Source organism: Lepus europaeus, chromosome 6 (assembly GCF_033115175.1).
Source record: "Lepus europaeus isolate LE1 chromosome 6, mLepTim1.pri, whole genome shotgun sequence".
NCBI lineage: Eukaryota > Metazoa > Chordata > Mammalia > Lagomorpha > Leporidae > Lepus > Lepus europaeus.
Genome location: NC_084832.1, coordinates 83,092,219 through 83,109,152, shown reverse-complemented (window position 1 = coordinate 83,109,152; position 16,934 = coordinate 83,092,219).

The window sequence follows — 16,934 nt, the reverse complement described above, 5'->3', positions numbered from 1 at the left end:
CAAACATGATATTTCTGTTTGTATAGATGACATTTTATGCACTTGCCTAACGAAAAGACTTTGCTTTTCGCCAAAACCATTTTTACTGTGATTTTCTCGGTCCATTGCATATGAATTCCACACCAGTTTGTCTGGATATGACTGGATGAAAACAGAAATATCCTGTTTTATTTTGGCTAACTCAATCCCAGATATTGCTACAGACTCTGTGTTTGTGTACTCCTGATATTATCCACAGAGTTTATTGTTTTGAATGTTTTTTATCAGGGAACATTCAATTTTGTACCATTGAAACACTAATTGGTTCATCATGGGGACACCAGCTCTACGAATTCGTATTTTCTAGGGAGCAATCTAGAGGAACTGCAGCAAACAAACATGATACTTCTGTTTGTCTAGATGACATTTTATGCACTTGCCTAACGAAAAGACTTTGGTTTTCTCCAAAACCATTTTTATTGTGATTTTCTCGGTACATTGCATACGAATTCCAAGCAAGTTTGTCAGGATATGACTGGATGAAACCAGAAATATCCGGTTGTGTTTTGGCTAACTGAGTCCGACATATTGCTACAGCCTCTGTGTTTGTGCTTTCTGGATATTATCGATGGACTTATTGTTTGGAATGTTTTTATCAGGGAACATTTCATTTTGTACCGTTGAAACACTAATTGGTTCGTCATGGGAGCACCAGCTGAACATATACGTATTTTCTAGGGAGAAAGCTAGAAGCACTGTGGAAAACAAACATGATATTTCTGTTTGTGTAGATGGCATTTTATACATTTGCCTAACGAAAAGACCTTGCTTTTCTCCAAAACCATTTTTACTGTGATTTTCTCGGTCCATTGCATCCAAATTCCAAATGTCTTTTTCCGGATATGACTTGATGAATCCGGAAATATTCGGTTTTGTTTTGGCTAACTCAACCCCAGATATTGCTACAGCCTCTGTGTTTGTGTATTCCTGATATTATCAACGGACTTTATTGTTTTGAATATTTTTTTATCAGGCAACATTTTATTGTGATCTTTGAAACACTAATTGGTTCCACATGGAGACACCAGCTCTGCACATTCCTATATTCTAGGGAGAGAGCTAGAGGAACTGCGACAAACAAACATGATATTTCTGTTGGTATAGATGACATTTTATGCATTTGCCTAGCGAAAAGACTTTGCTTTTCTCCAAAACCATTTTTAGTGTGATTTTCTCGGTCCATTGCATCTGAATTCCACACCAGTTTGTCCGGATATGAGTGGATGAAAACAGAAATATCCGGTTGTGTTTTGGCTAACTCAATCCAAAATATTGTGAAAGCCACTGTGTTTGTGTTTTCTGGATATTATTGACGGACTCTATTGTTTTGAATGTTTTTATCAGGGAACATTTAATTTTGTACCGTTGAAACACTAATTGGTTCATGATGAGAACACCAGCTGTAGACATTCGTATTTTCTAGGGAGAAATCTAGAGGAACTGCGGCAAACAAACATGATATTTCTGTTTGTATAGATGACATTTTATGCACTTGCCTAACGAAAAGACTTTGCTTTTCGCCAAAACCATTTTTACTGTGATTTTCTCGGTCCATTGCATATGAATTCCACACCAGTTTGTCTGGATATGACTGGATGAAAACAGAAATATCCTGTTTTATTTTGGCTAACTCAATCCCAGATATTGCTACAGACTCTGTGTTTGTGTATTCCTGATATTATCCACAGAGTTTATTGTTTTGAATGTTTTTTATCAGGGAACATTCAATTTTGTACCATTGAAACACTAATTGGTTCATCATGGGGACACCAGCTCTACGAATTCGTATTTTCTAGGGAGCAATCTAGAGGAACTGCAGCAAACAAACATGATACTTCTGTTTGTCTAGATGACATTTTATGCACTTGCCTAACGAAAAGACTTTGGTTTTCTCCAAAACCATTTTTATTGTGATTTTCTCGGTACATTGCATACGAATTCCAAGCAAGTTTGTCAGGATATGACTGGATGAAACCAGAAATATCCGGTTGTGTTTTGGCTAACTGAGTCCGACATATTGCTACAGCCTCTGTGTTTGTGCTTTCTGGATATTATCGATGGACTTATTGTTTGGAATGTTTTTATCAGGGAACATTTCATTTTGTACCGTTGAAACACTAATTGGTTCGTCATGGGAGCACCAGCTGAACATATACGTATTTTCTAGGGAGAAAGCTAGAAGCACTGTGGAAAACAAACATGATATTTCTGTTTGTGTAGATGGCATTTTATACATTTGCCTAACGAAAAGACCTTGCTTTTCTCCAAAACCATTTTTACTGTGATTTTCTCGGTCCATTGCATCCAAATTCCAAATGTCTTTTTCCGGATATGACTTGATGAATCCGGAAATATTCGGTTTTGTTTTGGCTAACTCAACCCCAGATATTGCTACAGCCTCTGTGTTTGTGTATTCCTGATATTATCAACGGACTTTATTGTTTTGAATATTTTTTTATCAGGCAACATTTTATTGTGATCTTTGAAACACTAATTGGTTCCACATGGAGACACCAGCTCTGCACATTCCTATATTCTAGGGAGAGAGCTAGAGGAACTGCGACAAACAAACATGATATTTCTGTTGGTATAGATGACATTTTATGCATTTGCCTAGCGAAAAGACTTTGCTTTTCTCCAAAACCATTTTTAGTGTGATTTTCTCGGTCCATTGCATCTGAATTCCACACCAGTTTGTCCGGATATGAGTGGATGAAAACAGAAATATCCGGTTGTGTTTTGGCTAACTCAATCCAAAATATTGTGAAAGCCACTGTGTTTGTGTTTTCTGGATATTATTGACGGACTCTATTGTTTTGAATGTTTTTATCAGGGAACATTTAATTTTGTACCGTTGAAACACTAATTGGTTCATGATGACAACACCAGCTGTAGACATTCGTATTTTCTAGGGAGAAAGCTAGAGGAACTGCGGCAAACAAACATGATATTTCTGTTTGTATAGATGAGATTTTATGCTCTTCCTAACGAAAAGACTTTGCTTTTCTCCAAAACTATTTTTTCTTTGATTTTCTTGGTCCATTGCATAAGAATTCCTCACCACTTTGTCCGGATATGACTGGATGAAACGGGAAATATCCTGTTGTGTTTTGGCTAACTCAATCTGAAATATTGTGAAAGCCTCTGTGTTTCTGTTTTCTGGATATTATCGATGGACTTTATTTTTTGAATAATTTTATCAGGGACCAATTAAGTTTGTACTGTAGAAACACTAATTGGTTCATCATGGGGACACCAGCTTTACACATTCGTATTTTCTAGGGAGAAAGCTAGAGGAACTGCGGCAAACAAACATGATATTTCTTTGTATAGATGACATTTTATGACTACCTAACGAAAAGTCTTTGCTTTCCTCCAAAACCATTTTTACTGTGATTTTCTCGGTCCATTGCATACGAATTCCACACAAGTTTGTCCGGATTGAGTGGATGAAACCGGATATATCCGGTTTTGTTTTGGCTAACTTAATCCCAGATATTGCTACAGCCTCTGTGTTTGTGTTTTTCGGATATTATCCACGGAATTTATTGCTTTGAACGTTTTTTACCGGGGAATATTTTATGTTGAGCTTGGATACAGTAATTGGTTCCATATGGAGACACCAGCTGAACATATTCGTATTTTCTAGGGAGAAAGCTAGAGGATCTGTGGCAAAGAAACCTGATACTTCTGTTCATATCGATGATTTTTTATGCACTTGCCTAACGACAAGACTTTGCTTTTTTCTAAAATCATTTTACTCTGATTATAGTAGCCCAATGCATACGAATTCCACACCACTTTGTCCGGATATGACTGGATGAATCCAGAAATATCCGGGTTTGTTTTTTCTAACTCAAACCGAAATATTGTGAAAGCCTCTGTGTTTGTGTTTTCTGGCTATTATCGATGGACTTTATTGTTTTGAATGTTTTTATCAGGGAACATTTAATTTTGTACTGTAGAAACACTAATGGGTTCCACATGGAGACACCAGCTCTACACATTGTTATTTTCTAGGGAGAAAAAAAGAAGAGGAACTGCGGGAAACAAACATGATATTTCTGTTTGTATAGATGACATTTTATGCACTTGCCTAACGAAAAGACTTTGCTTTTCTCCAAAACCATTTTTAATGTGATTTTTTCGGTCCATTGCGTACGAATTCCACACCAGTTTGTCTGGATATGACTGGATGAAAACAGAAATATCCTGTTTTGTTTTGGCTAACTCAATCCCAGATATTGCTACAGACCCTCTGTTTGTGTTTTCTGGATATTATCAAGGGATTTTATTTTTTTGAATGTTTTTTATCGGGGAGCATTTTATTTTGAGCTTGGATACAGTAATTGGATCCACATGGAGACACCAGCTGAACATATTCGTTTTTTCTAGGGAGAATTCTAGAGGAACTGCGGCAAACAAACATGATATTCCTGTTTGTATAGATGACATTTTATGCACATGCCTAATGAAAAGACTTTGCTTTTCTCCAAAACCATTTTTACTGTGAATATCTCAGTCCATTGCATACGAATTCCACACCAGTTTGTCTGGATATGACTGGATGAAAACAGAAATATCCGGTTGTGTTTTGGCTAACTCAATCCGAAATATTGTGAAAGCCTCTGTGTTTGTGTTTTCTGGCTATTATCGATGGGCTTTATTGTTTTGAATGTTTTTATCAGGGAAGATGTAAATTTGTACCGTCGAATCACTAATTGGTTCATCATGGGGACACCAGCTCTACACATTCGTATTTTCTAGGGAGAACGCTAGAGGAACTGCGGCAAACAAACATGGTATTTCTGTTTGTATAGATGACATTTTATGTATTTGCCTAACAAAAAGACTTTGCTTTTCTCCAAAACCATTTTTACTGTGATTTTTTTGCTTCATTTTATACGAATTCCACACCACTTTGTCTGGATATGACTGGATTAAACCAGAAATATCCGGTTGTGTTTTGGCTAACTCAGTCAAAGATATTGCTACAGCCTCTGTGTTTGTGTTTTCTGGATATTATCAATGGACTTTATTGTTTTGAATGTTTTTTATCGGAGCACATTTCATTTTGAGCTTGGATACAGGAATTGGTTCCACATGGAGACACCAACTCTACAAATTCGTAATTCCTAGGGAGAAATTAGAGGAACTGTGGCAAACAAACATGTTATTTCCGTTTGTATAGATGACGTTTTATGCACTTGCCTAACGAAAATACGTTGCTTTTCCCCAAAAAATTTCTACTGTGATTTTCTCGGTGCATTGCATATGAATTCCAAAGCACTTTGTCCGGATATGACTGGATGAAACCAGAAATATCCAGTTGTGTTTTGGCTAACTGAATCCGAAATATTATGAAAGACTCTTTGTTTGTGTTTTCTGAATATTATCGATGGACTGTATTGTTTGAATATTTTTATCAGGGAACCCTTATTTTTGTACCGTAGAAACACTAATTGGTTCATCATGGGGACACCAGCTCTACACATTCGTATTTTCTAGGGAGAAAGCTAGAGGAACTGCGGCAAACAAACATGATATTTCTGTTTTTGTAGATGACGTTTTATGCACATGCCTAACGAAAGGCTTTGCTTTTCTCCAAAAGCATTTTTACTGTGATTTTCTCGGTCCATTGCATATGAATTCCACACCAGTTTGTCCGGATGACTGGATGAAACCAGAAATATCCGGTTGTGTTTTGACTAACTGAATCCCACATATTGCTACAGCCTCTGTGTTTGTGTTTTCTGAGTATTTTCAATGGACTTTATTTTTTGACTATTTTTATCAGGGAACATTTCATTTTGTACCATTGAAATACTAATTGGTTCATCATGCGGACAACACCTCTACACATTCTTATTTTCTAGGGAGAAAGCTAGATGAACTGTGGCAAACAAACATGATATTTCTGTTTGTATAGATGACATTTTATGCACTTGCCTAACGAAAAGACTTTGCTTTTCCCCAAAACCATTTCTACTGTGATTTTCTCGGTCCATTGCATACGAATTCCAAACCACGTTGTCCGGATATGATTGGATGTAACCAGAAATATCCGGTTTTGTTTTGGCTAACTAAATCCGAAATATTGCTACAGCCTCTGTTTTTGTGTTTTCTGAATATTATCGATGGACTTTATTGTTTTGAATATTTTTATCAGGGAACATTTAATTTCTACCGTAGAAACAATAATCGGTTCATCATGAGGACAGCAGCTCTACACATTCGTATTTTCTAGGGAGAAAGCCTGAGGAACTGTGGCAAACAAACATAATATTTATGTTTTTGTAGATGACGTTTATGCACATGGCTATCGAAAAGACTTTGCTTTTCTCCAAAACCATTTTTACTGTAATTTTCTCGGTCCATTGCATACGAATTCCACACCAGTTTGTCCGGATATGACTGGATGAAACCGGAAATATCCGGTTTTGTTTTGGCTAACTCAATCCCAGATATTGCTACAGCCTCTGTGTTTATTTTTTCTGGATATAATCAATGAACTTTATTGTTTTGAATGTTTTTTATCAGGGAACATTTAATTTTATGCTTGGAAATCTAATTGGTTCCACATGTAGACACCAGCTCTACACATTCATATTTTCTAGGGAGAAAGCTAGAGGGACTGCGGCAAACAAACTTGATATTTCTGTTTGTATACATAACATTTTATGCACTTGCCTAACGAAAGACTTTACTTTTCTCCAAAACCATTTTTACTGTGATTTTCTAAGCCCATTGCAGAGGAATTCCACACCAGTTTGTCCGGATATGACTGGATGAAACCAGAAATATCCGGTTGTGTTTTGGCTAACTCAATACGAAATATTGTGAAAGCCTCTGTGATTTTGTTTTCTGGATATTATCGTTGGACTTTATTGTTTTGAATATTTTTATCAGGGAACATTTAATTTGTACCGTAGAAACACTAATTGGTTTCTCATGGTGACACCAGCTCTACACGTTCGTATTTTCTAGGGAGAAAGCTAGAGGAACTTCAGCAAACAAAAATGATATTTCTGTTTTCATAGATGACATTTTATGCACTTGCCTCATGAAAACCCTTTGCTGATCTCCAAAACCATTTTTACTGTGATTTTCTTAGCCCATTGCATAGGAATTCCATGCCAGTTTGTCCGGATGTGACTGGTTGAAACCGGAAATATGGCTTTTGTTTTGGTTAACTCAATCCCAGATATTGCTACAGTCTCTGTGTGTGTGTATTCCTGATATTATCCACAGAGTTTATTGTTTTGAATGTTTTTTATCAGGGAACATTCAATTTTGTACCGTTGAAACACTAATTGGTTCATCATGGGGACACCAGCTCTACGAATTCGTATTTTGTAGGGAGCAATCTAGAGGAACTGCAGCAAACAAACATGATACTTCTGTTTGTCTAGATGACATTTTATGCACTTGCCTAACGAAAAGACTTTGGTTTTCTCCAAAACCATTTTTATTGTGATTTTCTCGGTCCATTGCATACGAATTCCAAGCAAGTTTGTCAGGATATGACTGGATGAAACCAGAAATATCCGGTTGTGTTTTGGCTAACTCAGTCCGACATATTGCTACAGCCTCTGTGTTTGTGCTTTCTGGATATTATCGATGGACTTATTGTTTGGAATGTTTTTATCAGGGAACATTTCATTTTGTACCGTTGAAACACTAATTGGTTCGTCATGGGAGCACCAGCTGAACATATACGTATTTTCTAGGGAGAAAGCTAGAAGCACTGTGGAAAACAAACATGATATTTCTGTTTGTGTAGATGGCATTTTATACATTTGCCTAACGAAAAGACTTTGCTTTTCTCCAAAACCATTTTTACTGTGATTTTCTCGGTCCATTGCATCCAAATTCCAAATGTCTTTTTCCGGATATGACTTGATGAATCTGGAAATATTCGGTTTTGTTTTGGCTAACTCAACCCCAGATATTGCTACAGCCTCTGTGTTTGTGTATTCCTGATATTATCAACGGACTTTATTGTTTTGAATATTTTTTTATCAGGCAACATTTTATTGTGATCTTTGAAACACTAATTGGTTCCACATGGAGACACCAGCTCTGCACATTCCTATATTCTAGGGAGAGAGCTAGAGGAACTGCGACAAACAAACATGATATTTCTGTTGGTATAGATGACATTTTATGCATTTGCCTAGCGAAAAGACTTTGCTTTTCTCCAAAACCATTTTTAGTGTGATTTTCTCGGTCCATTGCATCTGAATTCCACACCAGTTTGTCCGGATATGAGTGGATGAAAACAGAAATATCCGGTTGTGTTTTGGCTAACTCAATCCAAAATATTGTGAAAGCCACTGTGTTTGTGTTTTCTGGATATTATTGACGGACTCTATTGTTTTGAATGTTTTTATCAGGGAACATTTAATTTTGTACCGTTGAAACACTAATTGGTTCATGATGAGAACACCAGCTGTAGACATTCGTATTTTCTAGGGAGAAAGCTAGAGGAACTGCGGCAAACAAACATGATATTTCTGTTTGTATAGATGAGATTTTATGCTCTTCCTAACGAAAAGACTTTGCTTTTCTCCAAAACTATTTTTTCTTTGATTTTCTTGGTCCATTGCATAAGAATTCCTCACCACTTTGTCCGGATATGACTGGATGAAACGGGAAATATCCTGTTGTGTTTTGGCTAACTCAATCTGAAATATTGTGAAAGCCTCTGTGTTTCTGTTTTCTGGATATTATCGATGGACTTTATTTTTTGAATAATTTTATCAGGGACCAATTAAGTTTGTACTGTAGAAACACTAATTGGTTCATCATGGGGACACCAGCTTTACACATTCGTATTTTCTAGGGAGAAAGCTAGAGGAACTGCGGCAAACAAACATGATATTTCTTTGTATAGATGACATTTTATGCACTACCTAACGAAAAGTCCTTGCTTTCCTCCAAAACCATTTTTACTGTGATTTTCTCGGTCCATTGCATACGAATTCCACACAAGTTTGTCCGGATTGAGTGGATGAAACCGGATATATCCGGTTTTGTTTTGGCTAACTTAATCCCAGATATTGCTACAGCCTCTGTGTTTGTGTTTTCCGGATATTATCCACGGAATTTATTGCTTTGAACGTTTTTTACCAGGGAATATTTTATGTTGAGCTTGGATACAGTAATTGGTTCCATATGGAGACACCAGCTGAACATATTCGTATTTTCTAGGGAGAAAGCTAGAGGATCTGTGGCAAAGAAACCTGATACTTCTGTTCGTATCGATGATTTTTTATGCACTTGCCTAACGACAAGACTTTGCTTTTTTCTAAAATCATTTTACTCTGATTATAGTAGCCCAATGCATACGAATTCCACACCACTTTGTCCGGATATGACTGGATGAATCCAGAAATATCCGGGTTTGTTTTTTCTAACTCAAACCGAAATATTGTGAAAGCCTCTGTGTTTGTGTTTTCTGGCTATTATCGATGGACTTTATTGTTTTGAATGTTTTTATCAGGGAACATTTAATTTTGTACTGTAGAAACACTAATGGGTTCCACATGGAGACACCAGCTCTACACATTGTTATTTTCTAGGGAGAAAAAAAGAAGAGGAACTGCGGGAAACAAACATGATATTTCTGTTTGTATAGATGACATTTTATGCACTTGCCTAACGAAAAGACTTTGCTTTTCTCCAAAACCATTTTTAATGTGATTTTTTCGGTCCATTGCGTACGAATTCCACACCAGTTTGTCTGGATATGACTGGATGAAAACAGAAATATCCTGTTTTGTTTTGGCTAACTCAATCCCAGATATTGCTACAGACCCTCTGTTTGTGTTTTCTGGATATTATCAAGGGATTTTATTTTTTTGAATGTTCTTTATCGGGGAGCATTTTATTTTGAGCTTGGATACAGTAATTGGATCCACATGGAGACACCAGCTGAACATATTCGTTTTTTCTAGGGAGAAAGCTAGAGGAACTGCGGCAAACAAACATGATATTCCTGTTTGTATAGATGACATTTTATGCACATGCCTAATGAAAAGACTTTGCTTTTCTCCAAAACCATTTTTACTGTGAATATCTCGGTCCATTGCATACGAATTCCACACCAGTTTGTCTGGATATGACTGGATGAAAACAGAAATATCCGGTTGTGTTTTGGCTAACTCAATCCGAAATATTGTGAAAGCCTCTGTGTTTGTGTTTTCTGGCTATTATCGATGGGCTTTATTGTTTTGAATGTTTTTATCAGGGAACATGTAAATTTGTACCTTCGAATCACTAATTGGTGCATCATGGGGACACCAGCTCTACACATTCGTATATTCTAGGGAGAACACTAGAGGAACTGCGGCAAACAAACATGGTATTTCTGTTTGTATAGATGACATTTTATGTATTTGCCTAACAAAAAGACTTTGCTTTTCTCCAAAACCATTTTTACTGTGATTTTTTTGCTTCATTTTATACGAATTCCACACCACTTTGTCTGGATATGACTGGATTAAACCAGAAATATCCAGTTGTGTTTTGGCTAACTCAGTCAAAGATATTGCTACAGCCTCTGTGTTTGTGTTTTCTGGATATTTTCAATGGACTTTATTGTTTTGAATGTTTTTTATCGGAGCACATTTCATTTTGAGCTTGGATACAGGAATTGGTTCCACATGGAGACACCAACTCTACAATTTCCTAATTCCTAGGGAGAAATTAGAGGAACTGTGGCAAACAAACATGTTATTTCCGTTTGTATAGATGACGTTTTATGCACTTGCCTAACGAAAATACGTTGCTTTTTCCCCAAAAAATTTCTACTGTGATTTTCTCGGTGCATTGCATACGAATTCCAAAGCACTTTGTCCGGATATGACTGGATGAAACCAGAAATATCCAGTTGTGTTTTGGCTAACTGAATCCGATATATTATGAAAGACTCTTTGTTTGTGTTTTCTGAATATTATCGATGGACTGTATTGTTTGAATATTTTTATCAGGGAACCCTTATTTTTGTACCGTAGAAACACTAATTGGTTCATCATGGGGACACCAGCTCTACACATTCGTATTTTCTAGGGAGAAAGCTAGAGGAACTGTGGCAAACAAACATGATATTTCTGTTTTTGTAGATGCCGTTTTATGCACATGCCTAACGAAAAGACTTTGCTTTTCTCCAAAAGCATTTTTACTGTGATTTTCTCGGTCCATTGCATATGAATTCCACAGCAGTTTGTCCGGATGACTGGATGAAACCGGAAATATCCGGTTGTGTTTTGACTAACTGAATCCCACATATTGCTACAGCCTCTGTGTTTGTGTTTTCTGAATATTATCAATGGACTTTATTTTTTGACTATTTTTATCAGGGAACATTTAATTTTGTACCATTGAAACACTAATTGGTTCATCATGGGGACACCAGCTCTACACATTCGTATTTTCTAGGGAGAAAGCTAGATGAACTGTGGCAAACAAACATGATATTTCTGTTTGTATAGATGACATTTTATGCACTTGCCTAACGAAAAGACTTTGCTTTTCCCCAAAACCATTTCTACTGTGATTTTCTCGGTCCATTGCATACGAATTCCAAACCACGTTGTCCGGATATGATTGGATGTAACCAGAAATATCCGGTTTTGTTTTGGCTAACTAAATCCGAAATATTGCTACAGCCTCTGTGTTTGTGTTTTCTGAATATTATCGATGGACTTTATTGTTTTGAATATTTTTATCAGGGAACATTTAATTTCTACCGTAGAAACAATAATCGGTTCATCATGAGGACAGCAGCTCTACACATTCGTATTTTCTAGGGAGAAAGCCTGAGGAACTGTGGCAAACAAACATAATATTTATGTTTTTGTAGATGACGTTTATGCACATGGCTATCGAAAAGACTTTGCTTTTCTCCAAAACCATTTTTACTGTAATTTTCTCGGTCCATTGCATACGAATTCCACACCAGTTTGTCCGGATATGACTGGATGAAACCGGAAATATCCGGTTTTGTTTTGGCTAACTCAATCCCAGATATTGCTACAGCCTCTGTGTTTATTTTTTCTGGATATAATCAATGAACTTTATTGTTTTGAATGTTTTTTATCAGGGAACATTTAATTTTATGCTTGGAAATCTAATTGGTTCCACATGTAGACACCAGCTCTACACATTCATATTTTCTAGGGAGAAAGCTAGAGGGACTGCGGCAAACAAACTTGATATTTCTGTTTGTATACATAACATTTTATGCACTTGCCTAACGAAAGACTTTACTTTTCTCCAAAACCATTTTTACTGTGATTTTCTAAGCCCATTGCAGAGGAATTCCACACCAGTATGTCCGGATATGACTGGATGAAACCAGAAATATCCGGTTGTGTTTTGGCTAACTCAATACGAAATATTGTGAAAGCCTCTGTGATTTTGTTTTCTGGATATTATCGTTGGACTTTATTGTTTTGAATATTTTTATCAGGGAACATTTAATTTGTACCGTAGAAACACTAATTGGTTTCTCATGGTGACACCAGCTCTACACGTTCGTATTTTCTAGGGAGAAAGCTAGAGGAACTTCAGCAAACAAAAATGATATTTCTGTTTTCATAGATGACATTTTATGCACTTGCCTCATGAAAACCCTTTGCTGATCTCCAAAACCATTTTTACTGTGATTTTCTTAGCCCATTGCATAGGAATTCCATGCCAGTTTGTCCGGATGTGACTGGTTGAAACCGGAAATATGGCTTTTGTTTTGGTTAACTCAATCCCAGATATTGCTACAGTCTCTGTGTGTGTGTATTCCTGATATTATCCACAGAGTTTATTGTTTTGAATGTTTTTTATCAGGGAACATTCAATTTTGTACCGTTGAAACACTAATTGGTTCATCATGGGGACACCAGCTCTACGAATTCGTATTTTCTAGGGAGCAATCTAGAGGAACTGCAGCAAACAAACATGATACTTCTGTTTGTCTAGATGACATTTTATGCACTTGCCTAACGAAAAGACTTTGGTTTTCTCCAAAACCATTTTTATTGTGATTTTCTCGGTACATTGCATACGAATTCCAAGCAAGTTTGTCAGGATATGACTGGATGAAACCAGAAATATCCGGTTGTGTTTTGGCTAACTCAGTCCGACATATTGCTACAGCCTCTGTGTTTGTGCTTTCTGGATATTATCGATGGACTTATTGTTTGGAATGTTTTTATCAGGGAGCATTTCATTTTGTACCGTTGAAACACTAATTGGTTCATCATGGGAGCACCAGCTGAACATATACGTATTTTCTAGGGAGAAAGCTAGAGGCACTGTGGAAAACAAACATGATATTTCTGTTTGTGTATATGGCATTTTATACATTTGCCTAACGAAAAGACTTTGCTTTTCTCCAAAACCATTTTTACTGTGATTTTCTCGGTCCATTGCATCCAAATTCCAAATGTCTTTTTCCGGATATGACTTGATGAATCCGGAAATATTCGGTTTTGTTTTGGCTAACTCAACCCCAGATATTGCTACAGCCTCTGTGTTTGTGTATTCCTGATATTATCAACGGACTTTATTGTTTTGAATATTTTTTTTATCAGGCAACATTTTATTGTGATCTTTGAAACACTAATTGGTTCCACATGGAGACACCAGCTCTGCACATTCCTATATTCTAGGGAGAGAGCTAGAGGAACTGCGACAAACAAACATGATATTTCTGTTGGTATAGATGACATTTTATGCATTTGCCTAGCGAAAAGACTTTGCTTTTCTCCAAAACCATTTTTAGTGTGATTTTCTCGGTCCATTGCATCTGAATTCCACACCAGTTTGTCCGGATATGAGTGGATGAAAACAGAAATATCCGGTTGTGTTTTGGCTAACTCAGTCCGACATATTGCTACAGCCTCTGTGTTTGTGCTTTCTGGATATTATCGATGGACTTATTGTTTGGAATGTTTTTATCAGGGAACATTTCATTTTGTACCGTTGAAACACTAATTGTTTCATCATGGGAGCACCAGCTGAACATATACATATTTTCTAGGGAGAAAGCTAGAGGCACTGTGGAAAACAAACATGATATTTCTGTTTGTGTATATGGCATTTTATACATTTGCCTAACGAAAAGACTTTGCTTTTCTCCAAAACCATTTTTACTGTGATTTTCTCGGTCCATTGCATCCAAATTCCAAATGTCTTTTTCCGGATATGACTTGATGAATCCGGAAATATTCGGTTTTGTTTTGGCTAACTCAACCCCAGATATTGCTACAGCCTCTGTGTTTGTGTATTCCTGATATTATCAACGGACTTTATTGTTTTGAATATTTTTTTATCAGGCAACATTTTATTGTGATCTTTGAAACACTAATTGGTTCCACATGGAGACACCAGCTCTGCACATTCCTATATTCTAGGGAGAGAGCTAGAGGAACTGCGACAAACAAACATGATATTTCTGTTGGTATAGATGACATTTTATGCATTTGCCTAGCGAAAAGACTTTGCTTTTCTCCAAAACCATTTTTAGTGTGATTTTCTCGGTCCATTGCATCTGAATTCCACACCAGTTTGTCCGGATATGAGTGGATGAAAACAGAAATATCCGGTTGTGTTTTGGCTAACTCAATCCAAAATATTGTGAAAGCCACTGTGTTTGTGTTTTCTGGATATTATTGACGGACTCTATTGTTTTGAATGTTTTTATCAGGGAACATTTCATTTTGTACCGTTGAAACACTAATTGGTTCATGATGAGAACACCCGCTGTAGACATTCGTATTTTCTAGGGAGAAAGCTAGAGGAACTGCGGCAAACAAACATGATATTTCTGTTTGTATAGATGACATTTTATGCACTTGCCTAATGAAAAGACTTTGCTTTTCTCCAAAACCATTTTTACTGTGAATATCTCAGTCCATTGCATACGAATTCCACACCAGTTTGTCTGGATATGACTGGATGAAAACAGAAATATCCGGTTGTGTTTTGGCTAACTCAATCCGAAATATTGTGAAAGCCTCTGTGTTTGTGTTTTCTGGATATTATTGATGGGCTTTATTGTTTTGAATGTTTTTATCAGGGAACATGTAAATTTGTACCTTCGAATCACTAATTGGTTCATCATTTGGACACCAGCTCTACACATTCGTATTTTCTAGGGAGAACGCTAGAGGAACTGCGGCAAACAAACATGGTATTTCTGTTTGTATAGATGACATTTTATGTATTTGCCTAACAAAAAGACTTTGCTTTTCTCCAAAACCATTTTTACTGTGATTTTTTTGCTTCATTTTATACGAATTCCACACCACTTTGTCTGGATATGACTGGATTAAACCAGAAATATCCAGTTGTGTTTTGGCTAACTCAGTCAAAGATATTGCTACAGCCTCTGTGTTTGTGTTTTCTGGATATTTTCAATGGACTTTATTGTTGTGAATGTTTTTTATCGGAGCACATTTCATTTTGAGCTTGGATACAGGAATTGGTTCCACATGGAGACACCAACTCTACAATTTCCTAATTCCTAGGGAGAAATTAGAGGAACTGTGGCAAACAAACATGTTATTTCCGTTTGTATAGATGACGTTTTATGCACTTGCCTAACGAAAATACGTTGCTTTTTCCCCAAAAAATTTCTACTGTGATTTTCTCGGTGCATTGCATACGAATTCCAAAGCACTTTGTCCGGATATGACTGGATGAAACCAGAAATATCCAGTTGTGTTTTGGCTAACTGAATCCGATATATTATGAAAGACTCTTTGTTTGTGTTTTCTGAATATTATCGATGGACTGTATTGTTTGAATATTTTTATCAGGGAACCCTTATTTTTGTACCGTAGAAACACTAATTGGTTCATCATGGGGACACCAGCTCTACACATTCGTATTTTCTAGGGAGAAAGCTAGAGGAACTGTGGCAAACAAACATGATATTTCTGTTTTTGTAGATGCCGTTTTATGCACATGCCTAACGAAAAGACTTTGCTTTTCTCCAAAAGCATTTTTACTGTGATTTTCTCGGTCCATTGCATATGAATTCCACAGCAGTTTGTCCGGATGACTGGATGAAACCGGAAATATCCGGTTGTGTTTTGACTAACTGAATCCCACATATTGCTACAGCCTCTGTGTTTGTGTTTTCTGAATATTATCAATGGACTTTATTGTTTTGAGTATTTTTATCAGGGAACATTTCATTTTGTACCATTGAAACACTAATGGGTTCATCATGCGGACAACACCTCTACACATTCTTATTTTCTAGGGAGAAAGCTAGATGAACTGTGGCAAACAAACATGATATTTCTGTTTGTATAGATGACATTTTATGCACTTGCCTAACGAAAAGACTTTGCTTTTCCCCAAAACCATTTCTACTGTGATTTTCTCGGTCCATTGCATACGAATTCCAAACCACGTTGTCCGGATATGATTGGATGTAACCAGAAATATCCGGTTTTGTTTTGGCTAACTAAATCCGAAATATTGCTACAGCCTCTGTGTTTGTGTTTTCTGAATATTATCGATGGACTTTATTGTTTTGAATATTTTTATCAGGGAACATTTAATTTCTACCGTAGAAACAATAATCGGTTCATCATGAGGACAGCAGCTCTACACATTCGTATTTTCTAGGGAGAAAGCCTGAGGAACTGTGGCAAACAAACATAATATTTATGTTTTTGTAGATGACGTTTATGCACATGGCTATCGAAAAGACTTTGCTTTTCTCCAAAACCATTTTTACTGTAATTTTCTCGGTCCATTGCATACGAATTCCACACCAGTTTGTCCGGATATGACTGGATGAAACCGGAAATATCCGGTTTTGTTTTGGCTAACTCAATCCCAGATATTGCTACAGCCTCTGTGTTTATTTTTTCTGGATA